The sequence below is a fragment of the Camelus bactrianus genome, chromosome 8, assembly GCF_048773025.1.
Source record: "Camelus bactrianus isolate YW-2024 breed Bactrian camel chromosome 8, ASM4877302v1, whole genome shotgun sequence".
NCBI classification, from domain to species: Eukaryota; Metazoa; Chordata; class Mammalia; order Artiodactyla; family Camelidae; genus Camelus; species Camelus bactrianus.
In genome coordinates this window covers 86,856,633-86,876,030 of record NC_133546.1, presented here as the reverse complement: position 1 = coordinate 86,876,030, position 19,398 = coordinate 86,856,633, and positions in this window count along the sequence as shown.

The window sequence follows — 19,398 nt, the reverse complement described above, 5'->3', positions numbered from 1 at the left end:
TGAAAAGAAACTTTGTGTTCCAAACAAGCTAGGTGAAGGACGGCTTTCACACACACTTAACTCTCAGAACTGAGCATGTGGAGAGACGTTCGTTCATTTAGCACAAAGGGAACGGGTTGCAGGAGAAACTTTTACTCTGGTTTCTCAGTCTGTTTCCTAGTGCCGGTTTGAAGTTCCTGCAGTTTTCACTGTAAAATCGAGTTGGAGCTTGTACCTCCCCATATATATGTATGGAGTGGAGTTTGCAAGTGAAAAGAAACTGTGTTCCCAACAAGCTAGGTGAAGGACGGCTTTCACACACAATTCTCTCTCAGAACTGAGCATGTGGAGAGACGATCGTTCATCTAGCAAAAAGGGAACGTGTTGCAGGAGAAACTTTTACTCTGGTTTCTCAGTCTGTTTCCTAGTGCCGGTTTGAAGTTCCTGCAGTTTTCCCTGTAAAACCGAGTTGGAGCTAGTACCTCCCCATATATATTTATGGAGTGGAGTTTGCAAGTGAAAAGAACTTTGTGTTCCCAACAAGCTATGTGAAAGACGGCTTTCACACACACTTATCTCTTAGAACTGAACATGTGGAGAGACATTCGTTCATCTAGCACAAAGGGAACGGGTTGCAGGAGAAACTTTTACTCTGGTTTCTCAGTCTGTTTCCTAGTGCCGGTTTGAAGTTCCTGCTGTTTTCACTGTAAAACCGAGTTGGAGCTAGTACCTCCCCATATATATGTATGGAGTGAAGTTTGCAATTGAAAAGAATCTCTGTGTTCCCAACAAGCTAGGTGAAGGACGGCTTTCACACACACTTCACTCTCAGAACTGAGCATGTGGAGAGACGTTCGTTCATCTAGCACAAAGGGAACGGGTTGCAGGAGAAACTTTTACTCTGGTTTCTCAGTCTGTTTCCTAGTGCCGGTTTGAAGTTCCTGCAGTTCTCACTGTAAAACCGAGTTGGAGCTAGTACCTCCCCATATATATGTATGGAGTGGAGTTTGCAAGTGAAAAGAAACTGTGTTCACAACAAGCTAGGTGAAGGACGGCATTCACACACAATTCTCTCTCAGAACTGAGCATGTGGAGAGACATTCGTTCATCAAGCACAAAGGGAACGGGTTGCAGGAGAAACTTTTACTCTGGTTTCTCAGTCTGTTTCCTAGTGCCGGTTTGAAGTTCCTGCAGTTTTCACTGTAATACCGAGTTGGAACTAGTACCGACCCATATATATGTATAAAGTGGAGATTGCAAGTGAAAAGGAACTTTGTGTTCCCAAAAAGCTAGTTGAAGGACGGCTATCACAAACACTTTTCTCTCAGAACTGAGCATGTGGAGAGACGTTCGTTCATCTAGCACAAAGGGAACGGGTTGCAGGAGAAACTTTTACTCTGGTTTCTCAGTCTGTTTCCTAGTGCCGGTTTGAAGTTCCTGCAGTTTTCACTGTAATACCGAGTTGGAACTAGTACCGACCCATATATATGTATAAAGTGGAGATTGCAAGTGAAAAGGAACTTTGTGTTCCCAAAAAGCTAGTTGAAGTACGGCTATCACACACACTTTTCTCTCAGAATTGAGCATGTGGAGAGACGTTCGTTCATCTAGCAAAAATGGAACGTGTTGCAGGAGAAACTTTTACTCTGGTTTCTCAGTCTGTTTTCTAGTGCCGGTTTGAAGTTCCTGCAGTTTTCACTGTAAAACCGAGTTGGAGCTAGTACCTCCCCATATATATGTATGGAGTGGAGTTTGCAAGAAAAAAGAAATTTTGTGTTCCCAACAAGCAAGGTGAAGGACGGATTTCACACACACTTTTCTCTCAGAACTGAACATGTGGAGAGACATTCGTTCATCTAGCACAAAGGGAACGGGTTGCAGGAGAAACTTTTACTCTGGTTTCTCAGTCTGTTTCCTAGTGCCGGGTTGAAGTTCCTGCAGTTTTCACTGTAAAACCGAGTTGGAGCTAGTACCTCCCCATATATATGTATGGAGTGGAGTTTGCAATTGAAAAGAATCTCTGTGTTCCCAACAAGCTAGGTGAAGGACGGCTTTCACACACACATCACTCTCAGAACTTAGCATGTGGAGAGACGTTCGTTCATCTAGCACAAAGGGAACGGGTTGCAGGAGAAACTTTTACTCTGGTTTCTCAGTCTGTTTCCTAGTGCCGGTTTGAAGTTCCTGCAGTTTTCACTGTAAAACCGAGTTGGAGCTAGTACCTCCCCATATATATGTATGGAGTGGAGTTTGCAAGTGAAAAGAAACTGTGTTCCCAACAAGCTAGGTGAAGGACGGCTTTCACACACACTTATCTCTCAGAACTGAGCATGTGGAGAGACGTTCGTTCATCTAGCACAAAGGGAACGGGTTGCAGGAGAAACTTTTACTCTGGTTTCTCAGTCTGTTTCCTAGTGCCGGTTTGAAGTTCCTGCAGTTTTCACTGTAAAACCGAGTTGGAGCTAGAACCTCCCCATATATATGTATGGATTGGAGTTTGCAATTGAAAAGAAACTTTGTGTTCCCAACAAACTAGGTGAAGGACGGCTTTCACACACACTTCTCTCTCAGAACTGAGCATGTGGAGAGACGTTCGTTCATCTTACACAAAGGGAACGGGTTGCAGGAGAAACTTTTACTCTGGTTTCTCAGTCTGTTTCCTAGTGCCGGTTTGAAGTTCCTGCAATTTTCACTGTAAAACCGAGTTGGAGCTAATACCTCCCCATATAAAAGTATTGAGTGGATTTTGCAAGTGTAAAGAAACTTTGTGTTCCCAACAAGCTAGGTGAAGTACGGCTTTCACACACACGTATCTCTCAGAACTGAGCATGTGGAGAGACTTTCGTGCATCTAGCACAAAGGGAACGGGTTGCAGGAGAAAGTTTTACTCTGGTTTCTCAGTCTGTTTCCTAGTGCCGGTTTGAATTTCCTGCAGTTTTCACTGTAATACCGAGTTGGAACTAGTACCGACCCATATATATGTATAAAGTGGAGATTGCATGTGAAAAGGAACTTTGTGTTCCCAAAAAGCTAGTTGAAGGACGGCTATCACACACACTTATCTCTCAGAACTGAGCATGTGGAGAGACGTTCGTTCATCTAGCACAAATTGAACGTGTTGCAGGAGAAACTTTTACTCTGGTTTCTCAGTCTGTTTTCTAGTGCCGGGTTGAAGTTCCTGCAGTTTTCACTGTAAAACCGAGTTGGAGCTAGTACCTCCCCATATATATGTATGGAGTGGAGTTTGCAAGAAAAAAGAAATTTTGTGTTCCCAACAAGCAAGGTGAAGGACGGATTTCACACACACTTTTCTCTCAGAACTGAACATGTGGAGAGACATTCGTTCATCTAGCACAAAGGGAACGGGTTGCAGGAGAAACTTTTACTCTGGTTTCTCAGTCTGTTTCCTAGTGCCGGGTTGAAGTTCCTGCAGTTTTCACTGTAAAACCGAGTTGGAGCTAGTACCTCCCCATATATATGTATGGAGTGGAGTTTGCAATTGAAAAGAATCTCTGTGTTCCCAACAAGCAAGGTGAAGGACGGCTTTCACACACACTTCACTCTCAGAACTGAGCATGTGGAGAGACGTTCGTTCATCTAGCACAAAGGGAACGGGTTGCAGGAGAAACTTTTACTCTGGTTTCTCAGTCTGTTTCCTAGTGCCGGTTTGAAGTTCCTGCAGTTTTCACTGTAAAACCGAGTTGGAGCTAGTACCTCCCCATATATATGTATGGAGTGGAGTTTGCAAGTGAAAAGAAACTGTGTTCCCAACAAGCTAGGTGAAGGACGGCTTTCACACACACTTATCTCTCAGAACTGAGCATGTGGAGAGACGTTCGTTCATCTAGCACAAAGGGAACGGGTTGCAGGAGAAACTTTTACTCTGGTTTCTCAGTCTGTTTCCTAGTGCCGGTTTGAAGTTCCTGCAATTTTCACTGTAAAACCGAGTTGGAGCTAATACCTCCCCATATAAAAGTATTGAGTGGATTTTGCAAGTGTAAAGAAACTTTGTGTTCCCAACAAGCTAGGTGAAGTACGGCTTTCACACACACGTATCTCTCAGAACTGAGCATGTGGAGAGACTTTCGTGCATCTAGCACAAAGGGAACGGGTTGCAGGAGAAAGTTTTACTCTGGTTTCTCAGTCTGTTTCCTAGTGCCGGTTTGAATTTCCTGCAGTTTTCACTGTAATACCGAGTTGGAACTAGTACCGACCCATATATATGTATAAAGTGGAGATTGCATGTGAAAAGGAACTTTGTGTTCCCAAAAAGCTAGTTGAAGGACGGCTATCACACACACTTATCTCTCAGAACTGAGCATGTGGAGAGACGTTCGTTCATCTAGCACAAATGGAACGTGTTGCAGGAGAAACTTTTACTCTGGTTTCTCAGTCTGTTTTCTAGTGCCGGGTTGAAGTTCCTGCAGTTTTCACTGTAAAACCGAGTTGGAGCTAGTACCTCCCCATATATATGTATGGAGTGGAGTTTGCAAGAAAAAAGAAATTTTGTGTTCCCAACAAGCAAGGTGAAGGACGGATTTCACACACACTTTTCTCTCAGAACTGAACATGTGGAGAGACATTCGTTCATCTAGCACAAAGGGAACGGGTTGCAGGAGAAACTTTTACTCTGGTTTCTCAGTCTGTTTCCTAGTGCCGGGTTGAAGTTCCTGCAGTTTTCACTGTAAAACCGAGTTGGAGCTAGTACCTCCCCATATATATGTATGGAGTGGAGTTTGCAATTGAAAAGAATCTCTGTGTTCCCAACAAGCAAGGTGAAGGACGGCTTTCACACACACTTCACTCTCAGAACTGAGCATGTGGAGAGACGTTCGTTCATCTAGCACAAAGGGAACGGGTTGCAGGAGAAACTTTTACTCTGGTTTCTCAGTCTGTTTCCTAGTGCCGGTTTGAAGTTCCTGCAGTTTTCACTGTAAAACCGAGTTGGAGCTAGTACCTCCCCATATATATGTATGGAGTGGAGTTTGCAAGTGAAAAGAAACTGTGTTCCCAACAAGCTAGGTGAAGGACGGCTTTCACACACACTTATCTCTCAGAACTGAGCATGTGGAGAGACGTTCGTTCATCTAGCACAAAGGGAACGGGTTGCAGGAGAAACTTTTACTCTGGTTTCTCAGTCTGTTTCCTAGTGCCGGTTTGAAGTTCCTGCAATTTTCACTGTAAAACCGAGTTGGAGCTAATACCTCCCCATATAAAAGTATTGAGTGGATTTTGCAAGTGTAAAGAAACTTTGTGTTCCCAACAAGCTAGGTGAAGTACGGCTTTCACACACACGTATCTCTCAGAACTGAGCATGTGGAGAGACTTTCGTGCATCTAGCACAAAGGGAACGGGTTGCAGGAGAAAGTTTTACTCTGGTTTCTCAGTCTGTTTCCTAGTGCCGGTTTGAATTTCCTGCAGTTTTCACTGTAATACCGAGTTGGAACTAGTACCGACCCATATATATGTATAAAGTGGAGATTGCATGTGAAAAGGAACTTTGTGTTCCCAAAAAGCTAGTTGAAGGACGGCTATCACACACACTTATCTCTCAGAACTGAGCATGTGGAGAGACGTTCGTTCATCTAGCACAAATGGAACGTGTTGCAGGAGAAACTTTTACTCTGGTTTCTCAGTCTGTTTTCTAGTGCCGGTTTGAAGTTCCTGCAGTTTTCACTGTAAAACCGAGTTGGAGCTAGTACCTCCCCATATATATGTATGGAGTGGAGTTTGCAAGAAAAAAGAAATTTTGTGTTCCCAACAAGCAAGGTGAAGGACGGATTTCACACACACTTTTCTCTCAGAACTGAACATGTGGAGAGACATTCGTTCATCTAGCACAAAGGGAACGGGTTGCAGGAGAAACTTTTACTCTGGTTTCTCAGTCTGTTTCCTAGTGCCGGGTTGAAGTTCCTGCAGTTTTCACTGTAAAACCGAGTTGGAGCTAGTACCTCCCCATATATATGTATGGAGTGGAGTTTGCAATTGAAAAGAATCTCTGTGTTCCCAACAAGCAAGGTGAAGGACGGCTTTCACACACACTTCACTCTCAGAATTGAGCATGTGGAGAGACGTTCGTTCATCTAGCACAAAGGGAACGGGTTGCAGGAGAAACTTTTACTCTGGTTTCTCAGTCTGTTTCCTAGTGCCGGTTTGAAGTTCCTGCAGTTTTCACTGTAAAACCGAGTTGGAGCTAGTACCTCCCCATATATATGTATGGAGTGGAGTTTGCAAGTGAAAAGAAACTGTGTTCCCAACAAGCTAGGTGAAGGACGGCTTTCACACACACTTATCTCTCAGAACTGAGCATGTGGAGAGACGTTCGTTCATCTAGCACAAAGGGAACGGGTTGAAGGAGAAACTTTTACTCTGGTTTCTCAGTCTGTTTCCTAGTGCCGGTTTGAAGTTCCTGCAATTTTCACTGTAAAACCGAGTTGGAGCTAATACCTCCCCATATAAAAGTATTGAGTGGATTTTGCAAGTGTAAAGAAACTTTGTGTTCCCAACAAGCTAGGTGAAGTACGGCTTTCACACACACGTATCTCTCAGAACTGAGCATGTGGAGAGACTTTCGTGCATCTAGCACAAAGGGAACGGGTTGCAGGAGAAAGTTTTACTCTGGTTTCTCAGTCTGTTTCCTAGTGCCGGTTTGAATTTCCTGCAGTTTTCACTGTAATACCGAGTTGGAACTAGTACCGACCCATATATATGTATAAAGTGGAGATTGCATGTGAAAAGGAACTTTGTGTTCCCAAAAAGCTAGTTGAAGGACGGCTATCACACACACTTATCTCTCAGAACTGAGCATGTGGAGAGACGTTCGTTCATCTAGCACAAATGGAACGTGTTGCAGGAGAAACTTTTACTCTGGTTTCTCAGTCTGTTTCCTAGTGCCGGGTTGAAGTTCCTGCAGTTTTCACTGTAAAACCGAGTTGGAGCTAGTAACTCCCCATATATATGTATGGAGTGGAGTTTGCAAGAAAAAAGAAATTTTGTGTTCCCAACAAGCAAGGTGAAGGACGGATTTCACACACACTTTTCTCTCAGAACTGAGCATGTGGAGAGACGTTCGTTCATCTAGCACAAGGGGAACTGGTTGCAGGGGAAACTTTTCTCTGTTTTCTCAGTCTGTTTCCTAGTGCCGGTTTGAAGTTCCTGCATTTTTCACTGTAAAACCGATTTGGAGCTAGTACCTCCCCATATATATGTATGGAGTGGAGTTTGCAATTGAAAAGAAACTTTGTGTTCCAAACAAGCTAGGTGAAGGACGGCTTTCACACACACTTAACTCTCAGAACTGAGCATGTGGAGAGACGTTCGTTCATTTAGCACAAAGGGAACGGGTTGCAGGAGAAACTTTTACTCTGGTTTCTCAGTCTGTTTCCTAGTGCCGGTTTGAAGTTCCTGCAGTTTTCACTGTAAAACCGAGTTGGAGCTAGTACCTCCCCATATATATGTATGGAGTGGAGTTTGCAAGTGAAAAGAAACTGTGTTCCCAACAAGCTAGGTGAAGGACGGCTTTCACACACAATTCTCTCTCAGAACTGAGCATGTGGAGAGACGTTCGTTCATCTAGCAAAAAGGGAACGGGTTGCAGGAGAAACTTTTACTCTGGTTTCTCAGTCTGTTTCCTAGTGCCGTTTTGAAGTTCCTGCAGTTTTCCCTGTAAAACCGAGTTGGAGTTTGTACCTCACCATATATATGTATGGAGTGGAGTTTGCAAGTGAAAAGAAACTTTGTGTTCCCAACAAGCTATGTGAAAGACGGCTTTCACACACACTTATCTCTCAGAACTGAACATGTGGAGAGACATTCGTTCATCTAGCGCAAAGGGAACGGGTTGCAGGAGAAACTTTTACTCTGGTTTCTCAGTCTGTTTCCTAGTGCCGGGTTGAAGTTCCTGCAGTTTTCACTGTAAAACCGAGTTGGAGCTAGTACCTCCCCATATATATGTATGGAGTGGAGTTTGCAATTGAAAAGAATCTCTGTGTTCCCAACAAGCTAGGTGAAGGACGGCTTTCACACACACTTCACTCTCAGAACTGAGCATGTGGAGAGACGTTCGTTCATCTAGCACAAAGGGACCGGGTTGCAGGAGAAACTTTTACTCTGGTTTCTCAGTCTGTTTCCTAGTGCCGGTTTGAAGTTCCTGCAATTTTCACTGTAAAACCGAGTTGGAGCTAGTACCTCCCCATATATATGTATGGAGTGGAGTTTGCAAGTGAAAAGAAACTGTGTTCCCAACAAGCTAGGTGAAGGACGGCTTTCACACACAATTCTCTCTCAGAACTGAGCATGTGGAGAGACGTTCGTTCATCTAGCAAAAAGGGAACGGGTTGCAGGAGAAACTTTTACTCTGGTTTCTCAGTCTGTTTCCTAGTGCCGTTTTGAAGTTCCTGCAGTTTTCCCTGTAAAACCGAGTTGGAGCTAGTACCTCCCCATATATATGTATGGAGTGGAGTTTGCAAGTGAAAAGAAACTTTGTGTTTCCAACAAGCTATGTGAAAGACGGCTTTCACACACACTTATCTCTCAGAACTGAACATGTGGAGAGACATTCGTTCATCTAGCACAAAGGGAACGGGTTGCAGGAGAAACTTTTACTCTGGCTTCTCAGTCTGTTTCCTAGTGCCGGTTTGAAGTTCCTGCAGTTTTCACTGTAATACCGAGTTGGAACTAGTACCGACCCATATATATGTATAAAGTGGAGATTGCAAGTGAAAAGGAACTTTGTGTTCCCAAAAAGCTAGTTGAAGGACGGCTATCACACACACTTATCTCTCAGAACTGAGCATGTGGAGAGACGTTCGTTCATCTAGCACAAATGGAACGTGTTGCAGGAGAAACTTTTACTCTGGTTTCTCAGTCTGTTTCCTAGTGCCGGGTTGAAGTTCCTGCAGTTTTCACTGTAAAACCGAGTTGGACCTAGTACTTCACCATATATATGTATGGAGAGGAGTTTGCAAGAAAAAAGAAATTTTGTGCTCCCAACAAGCAAGGTGAAGGACGGATTTCACACACACTTTTCTCTCAGAACTGAGCATGTGGAGAGACGTTCGTTCATCTAGCACAAGGGGAACTGGTTGCAGGGGAAACTTTTCTCTGTTTTCTCAGTCTGTTTCCTAGTGCCGGTTTGAAGTTCCTGCAGTTTTCACTGTAAAACCGAGTTGGAGCTAGTACCTCCCCATATATATGTATGCAGTGGATTTTGCAAGTGTAAAGAAACTTTGTGTTCCCAACAAGCTAGGTGAAGTACGGCTTTCACACACACGTATCTCTCAGAACTGAGCATGTGGAGAGACTTTCGTGCATCTAGCACAAAGGGAACGGGTTGCAGGAGAAAGTTTTACTCTGGTTTCTCAGTCTGTTTCCTAGTGCCGGTTTGAATTTCCTGCAGTTTTCACTGTAATACCGAGTTGGAACTAGTACCGACCCATATATATGTATAAAGTGGAGATTGCATGTGAAAAGGAACTTTGTGTTCCCAAAAAGCTAGTTGAAGGACGGCTATCACACACACTTATCTCTCAGAACTGAGCATGTGGAGAGACGTTCGTTCATCTAGCACAAATGGAACGTGTTGCAGGAGAAACTTTTACTCTGGTTTCTCAGTCTGTTTCCTAGTGCCGGGTTGAAGTTCCTGCAGTTTTCACTGTAAAACCGAGTTGGAGCTAGTAACTCCCCATATATATGTATGGAGTGGAGTTTGCAAGAAAAAAGAAATTTTGTGTTCCCAACAAGCAAGGTGAAGGACGGATTTCACACACACTTTTCTCTCAGAACTGAGCATGTGGAGAGACGTTCGTTCATCTAGCACAAGGGGAACTGGTTGCAGGGGAAACTTTTCTCTGTTTTCTCAGTCTGTTTCCTAGTGCCGGTTTGAAGTTCCTGCATTTTTCACTGTAAAACCGATTTGGAGCTAGTACCTCCCCATATATATGTATGGAGTGGAGTTTGCAATTGAAAAGAAACTTTGTGTTCCAAACAAGCTAGGTGAAGGACGGCTTTCACACACACTTAACTCTCAGAACTGAGCATGTGGAGAGACGTTCGTTCATTTAGCACAAAGGGAACGGGTTGCAGGAGAAACTTTTACTCTGGTTTCTCAGTCTGTTTCCTAGTGCCGGTTTGAAGTTCCTGCAGTTTTCACTGTAAAACCGAGTTGGAGCTAGTACCTCCCCATATATATGTATGGAGTGGAGTTTGCAAGTGAAAAGAAACTGTGTTCCCAACAAGCTAGGTGAAGGACGGCTTTCACACACAATTCTCTCTCAGAACTGAGCATGTGGAGAGACGTTCGTTCATCTAGCAAAAAGGGAACGGGTTGCAGGAGAAACTTTTACTCTGGTTTCTCAGTCTGTTTCCTAGTGCCGTTTTGAAGTTCCTGCAGTTTTCCCTGTAAAACCGAGTTGGAGTTTGTACCTCACCATATATATGTATGGAGTGGAGTTTGCAAGTGAAAAGAAACTTTGTGTTCCCAACAAGCTATGTGAAAGACGGCTTTCACACACACTTATCTCTCAGAACTGAACATGTGGAGAGACATTCGTTCATCTAGCGCAAAGGGAACGGGTTGCAGGAGAAACTTTTACTCTGGTTTCTCAGTCTGTTTCCTAGTGCCGGGTTGAAGTTCCTGCAGTTTTCACTGTAAAACCGAGTTGGAGCTAGTACCTCCCCATATATATGTATGGAGTGGAGTTTGCAATTGAAAAGAATCTCTGTGTTCCCAACAAGCTAGGTGAAGGACGGCTTTCACACACACTTCACTCTCAGAACTGAGCATGTGGAGAGACGTTCGTTCATCTAGCACAAAGGGACCGGGTTGCAGGAGAAACTTTTACTCTGGTTTCTCAGTCTGTTTCCTAGTGCCGGTTTGAAGTTCCTGCAATTTTCACTGTAAAACCGAGTTGGAGCTAGTACCTCCCCATATATATGTATGGAGTGGAGTTTGCAAGTGAAAAGAAACTGTGTTCCCAACAAGCTAGGTGAAGGACGGCTTTCACACACAATTCTCTCTCAGAACTGAGCATGTGGAGAGACGTTCGTTCATCTAGCAAAAAGGGAACGGGTTGCAGGAGAAACTTTTACTCTGGTTTCTCAGTCTGTTTCCTAGTGCCGTTTTGAAGTTCCTGCAGTTTTCCCTGTAAAACCGAGTTGGAGCTAGTACCTCCCCATATATATGTATGGAGTGGAGTTTGCAAGTGAAAAGAAACTTTGTGTTTCCAACAAGCTATGTGAAAGACGGCTTTCACACACACTTATCTCTCAGAACTGAACATGTGGAGAGACATTCGTTCATCTAGCACAAAGGGAACGGGTTGCAGGAGAAACTTTTACTCTGGCTTCTCAGTCTGTTTCCTAGTGCCGGTTTGAAGTTCCTGCAGTTTTCACTGTAATACCGAGTTGGAACTAGTACCGACCCATATATATGTATAAAGTGGAGATTGCAAGTGAAAAGGAACTTTGTGTTCCCAAAAAGCTAGTTGAAGGACGGCTATCACACACACTTATCTCTCAGAACTGAGCATGTGGAGAGACGTTCGTTCATCTAGCACAAATGGAACGTGTTGCAGGAGAAACTTTTACTCTGGTTTCTCAGTCTGTTTCCTAGTGCCGGGTTGAAGTTCCTGCAGTTTTCACTGTAAAACCGAGTTGGACCTAGTACTTCACCATATATATGTATGGAGAGGAGTTTGCAAGAAAAAAGAAATTTTGTGCTCCCAACAAGCAAGGTGAAGGACGGATTTCACACACACTTTTCTCTCAGAACTGAGCATGTGGAGAGACGTTCGTTCATCTAGCACAAGGGGAACTGGTTGCAGGGGAAACTTTTCTCTGTTTTCTCAGTCTGTTTCCTAGTGCCGGTTTGAAGTTCCTGCAGTTTTCACTGTAAAACCGAGTTGGAGCTAGTACCTCCCCATATATATGTATGCAGTGGAGTTTGCAAGTGAAAAGAAACTTTGTGTTCCAAACAAGCTAGGTGAAGTACGGCTTTCACACACACTTAACTCTCAGAACTGAGCATGTGGAGAGACGTTCGTTCATTTAGCACAAACGGAACGGGTTGCAGGAGAAACTTTTACTCTGGTTTCTCAGTCTGTTTCCTAGTGCCGGTTTGAAGTTCCTGCAGTTTTCACTGTAAAACCGAGTTGGAGCTAGTACCTCCCCATATATATGTATGGAGTGGAGTTTGCAAGTGAAAAGAAACTGTGTTCCCAACAAGCTAGGTGAAGGACGGCTTTCACACACAATTCTCTCTCAGAACTGAGCATGTGGAGAGACGTTCGTTCATCTAGCAAAAAGGGAACGGGTTGCAGGAGAAACTTTTACTCTGGTTTCTCAGTCTGTTTCCTAGTGCCGGTTTGAATTTCCTGCAGTTTTCCCTGTAAAACCGTGTTGGAGCTAGTACCTCCCCATATATATGTATGGAGTGGAGTTTGCAAGTGAAAAGAAACTTTGTGTTCCCAACAAGCTATGTGAAAGACGGCTTTCACACACACTTATCTCTCAGAACTGAACATGTGGAGAGACATTCGTTCATCTAGCACAAAGGGAACGGGTTGCAGGAGAAACTTTTACTCTGGTTTCTCAGTCTGTTTCCTAGTGCCGGTTTGAAGTTCCTGCAGTTTTCACTGTAAAACCGAGTTGGAGCTAGTACCTCCCCATATATATGTATGGAGTGGAGTTTGCAATTGAAAAGAATCTCTGTGTTCCCAACAAGCTAGGTGAAGGACGGCTTTCACACACACTTCACTCTCAGAACTGAGCATGTGGAGAGACGTTCGTTCATCTAGCACAAAGGGAACGGGTTGCAGGAGAAACTTTTACTCTGGTTTCTCAGTCTGTTTCCTAGTGCCGGTTTGAAGTTCCTGCAGTTTTCACTGTAAAACCGAGTTGGAGCTAGTACCTCCCCATATATATGTATTGAGTGGAGTTTGCAAGTGAAAAGAAACTGTGTTCCCAACAAGCTAGGTGAAGGACGGCTTTCACACACAATTCTCTCTCAGAACTGAGCATGTGGAGAGACGTTCGTTCATCTAGCAAAAAGGGAACGGGTTGCAGGAGAAAAATTTACTCTGGTTTCTCAGTCTGTTTCCTAGTGCCGTTTTGAAGTTCCTGCAGTTTTCCCTGTAAAACAGAGTTGGAGCTAGTACCTCCCCATATATATGTATGGAGTGGAGTTTGCAAGTGAAAAGAAACTTTGTGTTCCCAACAAGCTAGGTGATGGACGACATTCACACACACTTATCTCTCAGAACTGAGCATGTGGAGAGACGTTCGTTCATCTAGCACAAAAGGAACGGGTTGCAGGAGAAACTTTTACTCTGGTTTCTCAGTCTGTTTCCTACTTCCGATTTGATGTTCCAGCAGTTTTCACTGTAAAAACGAGTTGGAGCTTGTACCTCCCCATATATATATTTATGGAGTGGAGTTTGCAAGTGAAAATAAACTTTGTGTTCCCAACAAGCTAGGTGAAATACGGCTTTCACACACACATCTCTCTCAGAACAGAGCATGTGGAGAGACGTTCGTTCATCTAGCACAAATGGAATGGGTTGCAGGAGAAACTATTACTCTGGTTTCTCAGTCTGTTTCCTAGTGCAGGTTTGAAGTTCCTGCAGTATTCACTGTAAAACAGAGTTGGAGCTAGTACCTCCCCATATATATATATAGTGTGGAGTTTGCAAGTGAAAAGGAACTTTGTGTTCCCAACAAGCTAGGTGAAGGACGACTTTCACACACATTTATCTCTCTGAAATGAGCATGAGGAGAGACGTTCGTTCATCTAGAACAAAGGGAACGGGTTGCAGGTGAAACTTTTACTCTGGTTTCTCAGTCTGTTTCCTAGTGCCGGTTTGAAGTTCCTGCAGTTTTCACTGTAAAACCGAGTTGGAGCTAGTACCTCCCCATATATATGTATGGATTGTAGTTTGCAAGTGAAAAGAAACTTTGTGTTCCCAACAAGCTAGGTGAAGGACGGCTTTCACACACACTTATCTCTCAGAACTGAGCATGTGGAGAGACGTTCGTTCATCTAGCACAAATGGAACGGGTTGCAGGAGAAACTTTTACTCTGGTTTCTCAGTCAGTTTCTTAGTGCCGGTTTGAAGTTCCTGCAGATTTCACTGTAAAATCGAGTTGGAGCTAGTACCTCCCCATATATATTTATGGAGTGGAGTTTGCAAGTGAAAAGAAACTTTGTGTTCCCAACATGCTAGGTGAAGGACGGCTTTCACACACACTTATCTCTCAGAACTGAGCATGTGGAGAGACGTTCGTTCATCTAGCACAAAGGAACGGGTTGCAGGAGAAACTTTTACTCTGGTTTCTCAGTCTGTTTCCTAGTGCCGGTTTAAATTTCCTGCAGTTTTCACTGTAAAACCGAGTTGGAGCTACTACCTCCCCATATATATGTATGGAGTGGAGTTTGCAAGTGAAAGAAACTTTGTGTTTCCAACAAGCTAGGTGAAGGACGGCTTTCACACACAATTTTCTCTCAGAAATGAGCATGTGGAGAGAAGTTCGTTCATCTAGCACAAAGAGAACGGGTTGCAGGAGAAACTTTTACTCTGGTTTCTCAGTCTGTTTCCTAGTGCCGTTTTGAAGTTCCTGCAGTTTTCACTGTAAAACCGAGTTGGAGCTAGTACCTCCCCATATATATGTATGGAGTGGAGTTTGCAATTGAAAAGAAACTTTGTGTTCCCAACAAGCTAGGTGAAGTACGGATTTCAAACACACATATCTCTCAGAACTGAGCATATGGAGAGACGTTCGTTCATCTAGCACAAAGGGAACGGGTTGCAGGAGAAACTTTTACTCTGGATTCTCAGTCTGTTTCCTAGTGCCGGTTTGAATTTCCTGCAGTTTGCACTGTAAAACCGAGTTGGAGATAGTACCTCCCCATATATATGTATGGTGTGGAATTTGCAAGTGAAAAGAAACTTTGTGTTCCCAACAAGCTAGGTGAAGGGCGGCTTTCACACACACATATCTCTCAGAACTGAGCATGTGGAGAGACGTTCGTTCATCTAGCACAAAGGGTCGGGTTGAAGGGGAAACTTTTACACTGGTTTCTCAGTCTGTTTCCTAGTGCCGGTTGGAAGTTCCTGCAGTTTTCACTGTAAAACAGATTTGGAGCTAGTACTTCCCCATATATATGTATGGAGTGCCGTTTGCAAGTGAAAAGAAACTTTGTGTTCCCAACAAGCTAGGTAAAGGACGGCTTTCACACACACTATCTCTCAGAACTGAGCATGTGGAGAGACGTTCGTTCATCTAGCACAAAGGGAACGGGTTGCAGGAGAAACTTTTACTCCGGTTTCTCAGTCTGTTTCCTAGTGCCGGTTTGAATTTCTTGCAGTTTTCACTGTAAAACCGAGTTGGAGCTAGTACCTACCCATATATATGTATGGAGTGGAGTTTTGCAAGTGAAAAGAAACTTTGTGTTTCCAACAAGCTAGGTGAAGGACGGCTTTCACACACAATTATCTCTCAGAACTGAGCATGTGGAGAGACGTTCGTTCATCTAGCACAAAGGGAACGGATTGCAGGAGAAATTTTACTCTGGTTTCTCAGTCTGTTTCCTAGTGCCGGTTTGAAGTTCCTGCAGTTTTCACTGTAAAACCGAGTTGGAGCTAGTACCAACCCATATATATATACGGAGTGGAGTTTGCAAGAGAAAAGAAACTTTGAGTTTCCAACAAGCTAGGTGAAGGACGGCTTTCACACACAATTATCTCTCAGAACTCAGCATGTGGAGAGACGTTCGTTCATTTAGAACAAATGGAACGGGTTGCAGGGGAAACTTTTACTCTGGTTTCTCAGTCTGTTTCCTAGTGCCGGTTTGAAGTTCCTGCAGTTTTCACTGTAAAACCGAGTTGGACCTAATACCTCCCCTTATATATTTATGGAGTGGAGTTAGCTAGTGAAAAGAAACTGTGTGTTCCCAACAATCTAGGTGAAGGACGGCTTTCACACACATTTATCTCTCTGAAATGAGCATGAGGAGAGACGTTCGTTCATCTAGAACAAAGGGAACGGGTTGCAGGTGAAACTTTTACTCTGGTTTCTCAGTCTGTTTCCTAGTGCCGGTTTGAAGTTCCTGCAGTTTTCACTGTAAAACCGAGTTGGAGCTAGTACTTCCCCATATATATGTATGGATTGTAGTTTGCAAGTGAAAAGAAACTTTGTGTTTCCAACAAGCTAGGTGAAGGACGGCTTTCACACACAATTTTCTCTCAGAAATGAGCATGTGGAGAGAAGTTCGTTCATCTAGCACAAAGAGAACGGGTTGCAGGAGAAACTTTTACTCTGGTTTCTCAGTCTGTTTCCTAGTGCCGTTTTGAAGTTCCTGCAGTTTTCACTGTAAAACCGAGTTGGAGCTAGTACCTCCCCATATATATGTATGGAGTGGAGTTTGCAATTGAAAAGAAACTTTGTGTTCCCAACAAGCTAGGTGAAGTACGGATTTCAAACACACATATCTCTCAGAACTGAGCATATGGAGAGACGTTCGTTCATCTAGCACAAAGGGAACGGGTTGCAGGAGAAACTTTTACTCTGGATTCTCAGTCTGTTTCCTAGTGCCGGTTTGAATTTCCTGCAGTTTGCACTGTAAAACCGAGTTGGAGATAGTACCTCCCCATATATATGTATGGTGTGGAATTTGCAAGTGAAAAGAAACTTTGTGTTCCCAACAAGCTAGGTGAAGGGCGGCTTTCACACACACATATCTCTCAGAACTGAGCATGTGGAGAGACGTTCGTTCATCTAGCACAAAGGGTCGGGTTGAAGGGGAAACTTTTACACTGGTTTCTCAGTCTGTTTCCTAGTGCCGGTTGGAAGTTCCTGCAGTTTTCACTGTAAAACAGATTTGGAGCTAGTACTTCCCCATATATATGTATGGAGTGCCGTTTGCAAGTGAAAAGAAACTTTGTGTTCCCAACAAGCTAGGTAAAGGACGGCTTTCACACACACTATCTCTCAGAACTGAGCATGTGGAGAGACGTTCGTTCATCTAGCACAAAGGGAACGGGTTGCAGGAGAAACTTTTACTCCGGTTTCTCAGTCTGTTTCCTAGTGCCGGTTTGAATTTCTTGCAGTTTTCACTGTAAAACCGAGTTGGAGCTAGTACCTACCCATATATATGTATGGAGTGGAGTTTTGCAAGTGAAAAGAAACTTTGTGTTTCCAACAAGCTAGGTGAAGGACGGCTTTCACACACAATTATCTCTCAGAACTGAGCATGTGGAGAGACGTTCGTTCATCTAGCACAAAGGGAACGGATTGCAGGAGAAATTTTACTCTGGTTTCTCAGTCTGTTTCCTAGTGCCGGTTTGAAGTTCCTGCAGTTTTCACTGTAAAACCGAGTTGGAGCTAGTACCAACCCATATATATATACGGAGTGGAGTTTGCAAGAGAAAAGAAACTTTGAGTTTCCAACAAGCTAGGTGAAGGACGGCTTTCACACACAATTATCTCTCAGAACTCAGCATGTGGAGAGACGTTCGTTCATTTAGAACAAATGGAACGGGTTGCAGGGGAAACTTTTACTCTGGTTTCTCAGTCTGTTTCCTAGTGCCGGTTTGAAGTTCCTGCAGTTTTCACTGTAAAACCGAGTTGGACCTAATACCTCCCCTTATATATTTATGGAGTGGAGTTAGCTAGTGAAAAGAAACTGTGTGTTCCCAACAATCTAGGTGAAGGACGGCTTTCACACACATTTATCTCTCTGAAATGAGCATGAGGAGATACGTTCGTTCATCTAGAACAAAGGGAACGGGTTGCAGGTGAAACTTTTACTCTGGTTTCTCAGTCTGTTTCCTAGTGCCGGTTTGAAGTTCCTGCAGTTTTCACTGTAAAACCGAGTTGGAGCTAGTACTTCCCCATATATATGTATGGATTGTAGTTTGCAAGTGAAAAGAAACTTTGTGTTCCCAACAAGCTAGGTGAAGGACGGCTTTCACACACACTTATCTCTCAGAACTGAGCATGTGGAGAGACGTTCGTTCATCTAGCACAAATGGAACGGGTTGCAGGAGAAACTTTTACTCTGGTTTCTCAGTCAGTTTCTTAGTGCCGGTTTGAAGTTCCTGCAGATTTCACTGTAAAATCGAGTTGGAGCTAGTACCTCCCCATATATATTTATGGAGTGGAGTTTGCAAGTGAAAAGAAACATTGTGTTCCCAACATGCTAGGTGAAGTACGGCTTTCACACACACTTATCTCTCAGAACTGAGCATGTGGAGAGACGTTCGTTCATCTAGCACAAAGGAACGGGTTGCAGGAGAAACTTTTACTCTGGTTTCTCAGTCTGTTTCCTAGTGCCGGTTTAAATTTCCTGCAGTTTTCACTGTAAAACCGAGTTGGAGCTAGTACCTCCCCATATATATGTATGGAGTGGAGTTTGCAAGTGAAAAGAAACTTTGTGTTTCCAACAAGCTAGGTGAAGGACGGCTTTCACACACAATTTTCTCTCAGAAATTAGCATGTGGAGAGAAGTTCGTTCATCTAGCACAAAGAGAACGGGTTGCAGGAGAAACTTTTACTCTGGTTTCTCAGTCTGTTTCCTAGTGCCGTTTTGAAGTTCCTGCAGTTTTCACTGTAAAACCGAGTTGGAGCTAGTACCTCCCCATATATATGTATGGAGTGGAGTTTGCAATTGAAAAGAAACTTTGTGTTCCCAACAAGCTAGGTGAAGTACGGATTTCAAACACACATATCTCTCAGAACTGAGCATGTGGAGAGACGTTCGTTCATCTAGCACAAAGGGAACGGGTTGCAGGAGAAACTTTTACTCTGGATTCTCAGTCTGTTTCCTAGTGCCGGTTTGAATTTCCTGCAGTTTGCACTGTAAAACCGAGTTGGAGATAGTACCTCCCCATATATATGTATGGTGTGGAGTTTGCAAGTGAAAAGAAACTTTGTGTTCCCAACAAGCTAGGTGAAGGGCGGCTTTCACACACACATATCTCTCAGAACTGAGCATGTGGAGAGACGTTCGTTCATCCAGCACAAAAGGAACGGGTTGCAGGAGAAACTTTTACTCTGGATTCTCAGTCTGTTTCCTAGTGCCGGTTTGAAGTTCCTGCAGATTTCACTGTAAAACCGAGTTGGAGCTAGTACCTCCCCATATATATGTATGGAGTGGAGTTTTGCAAGTGAAAAGAAACTTTGTGTTTCCAACAAGCTAGGTGAAGGACGGCTTTCACACACAATTATCTCTCAGAACTGAGCATGTGGAGAGACGTTCGTTCATCTAGCACAAAGGGAATGGGTTGCAGGAGAAATTTTACTCTGGATTCTCAGTCTGTTTCCTAGTGCCGGTTTGAAGTTCCTGCAGTTTTCACTGTAAAACCGAGTTGGAGCTAGTACCTCCCCATATATATATATGGAGTGGAGTTTGCAAGTGAAAAGAAA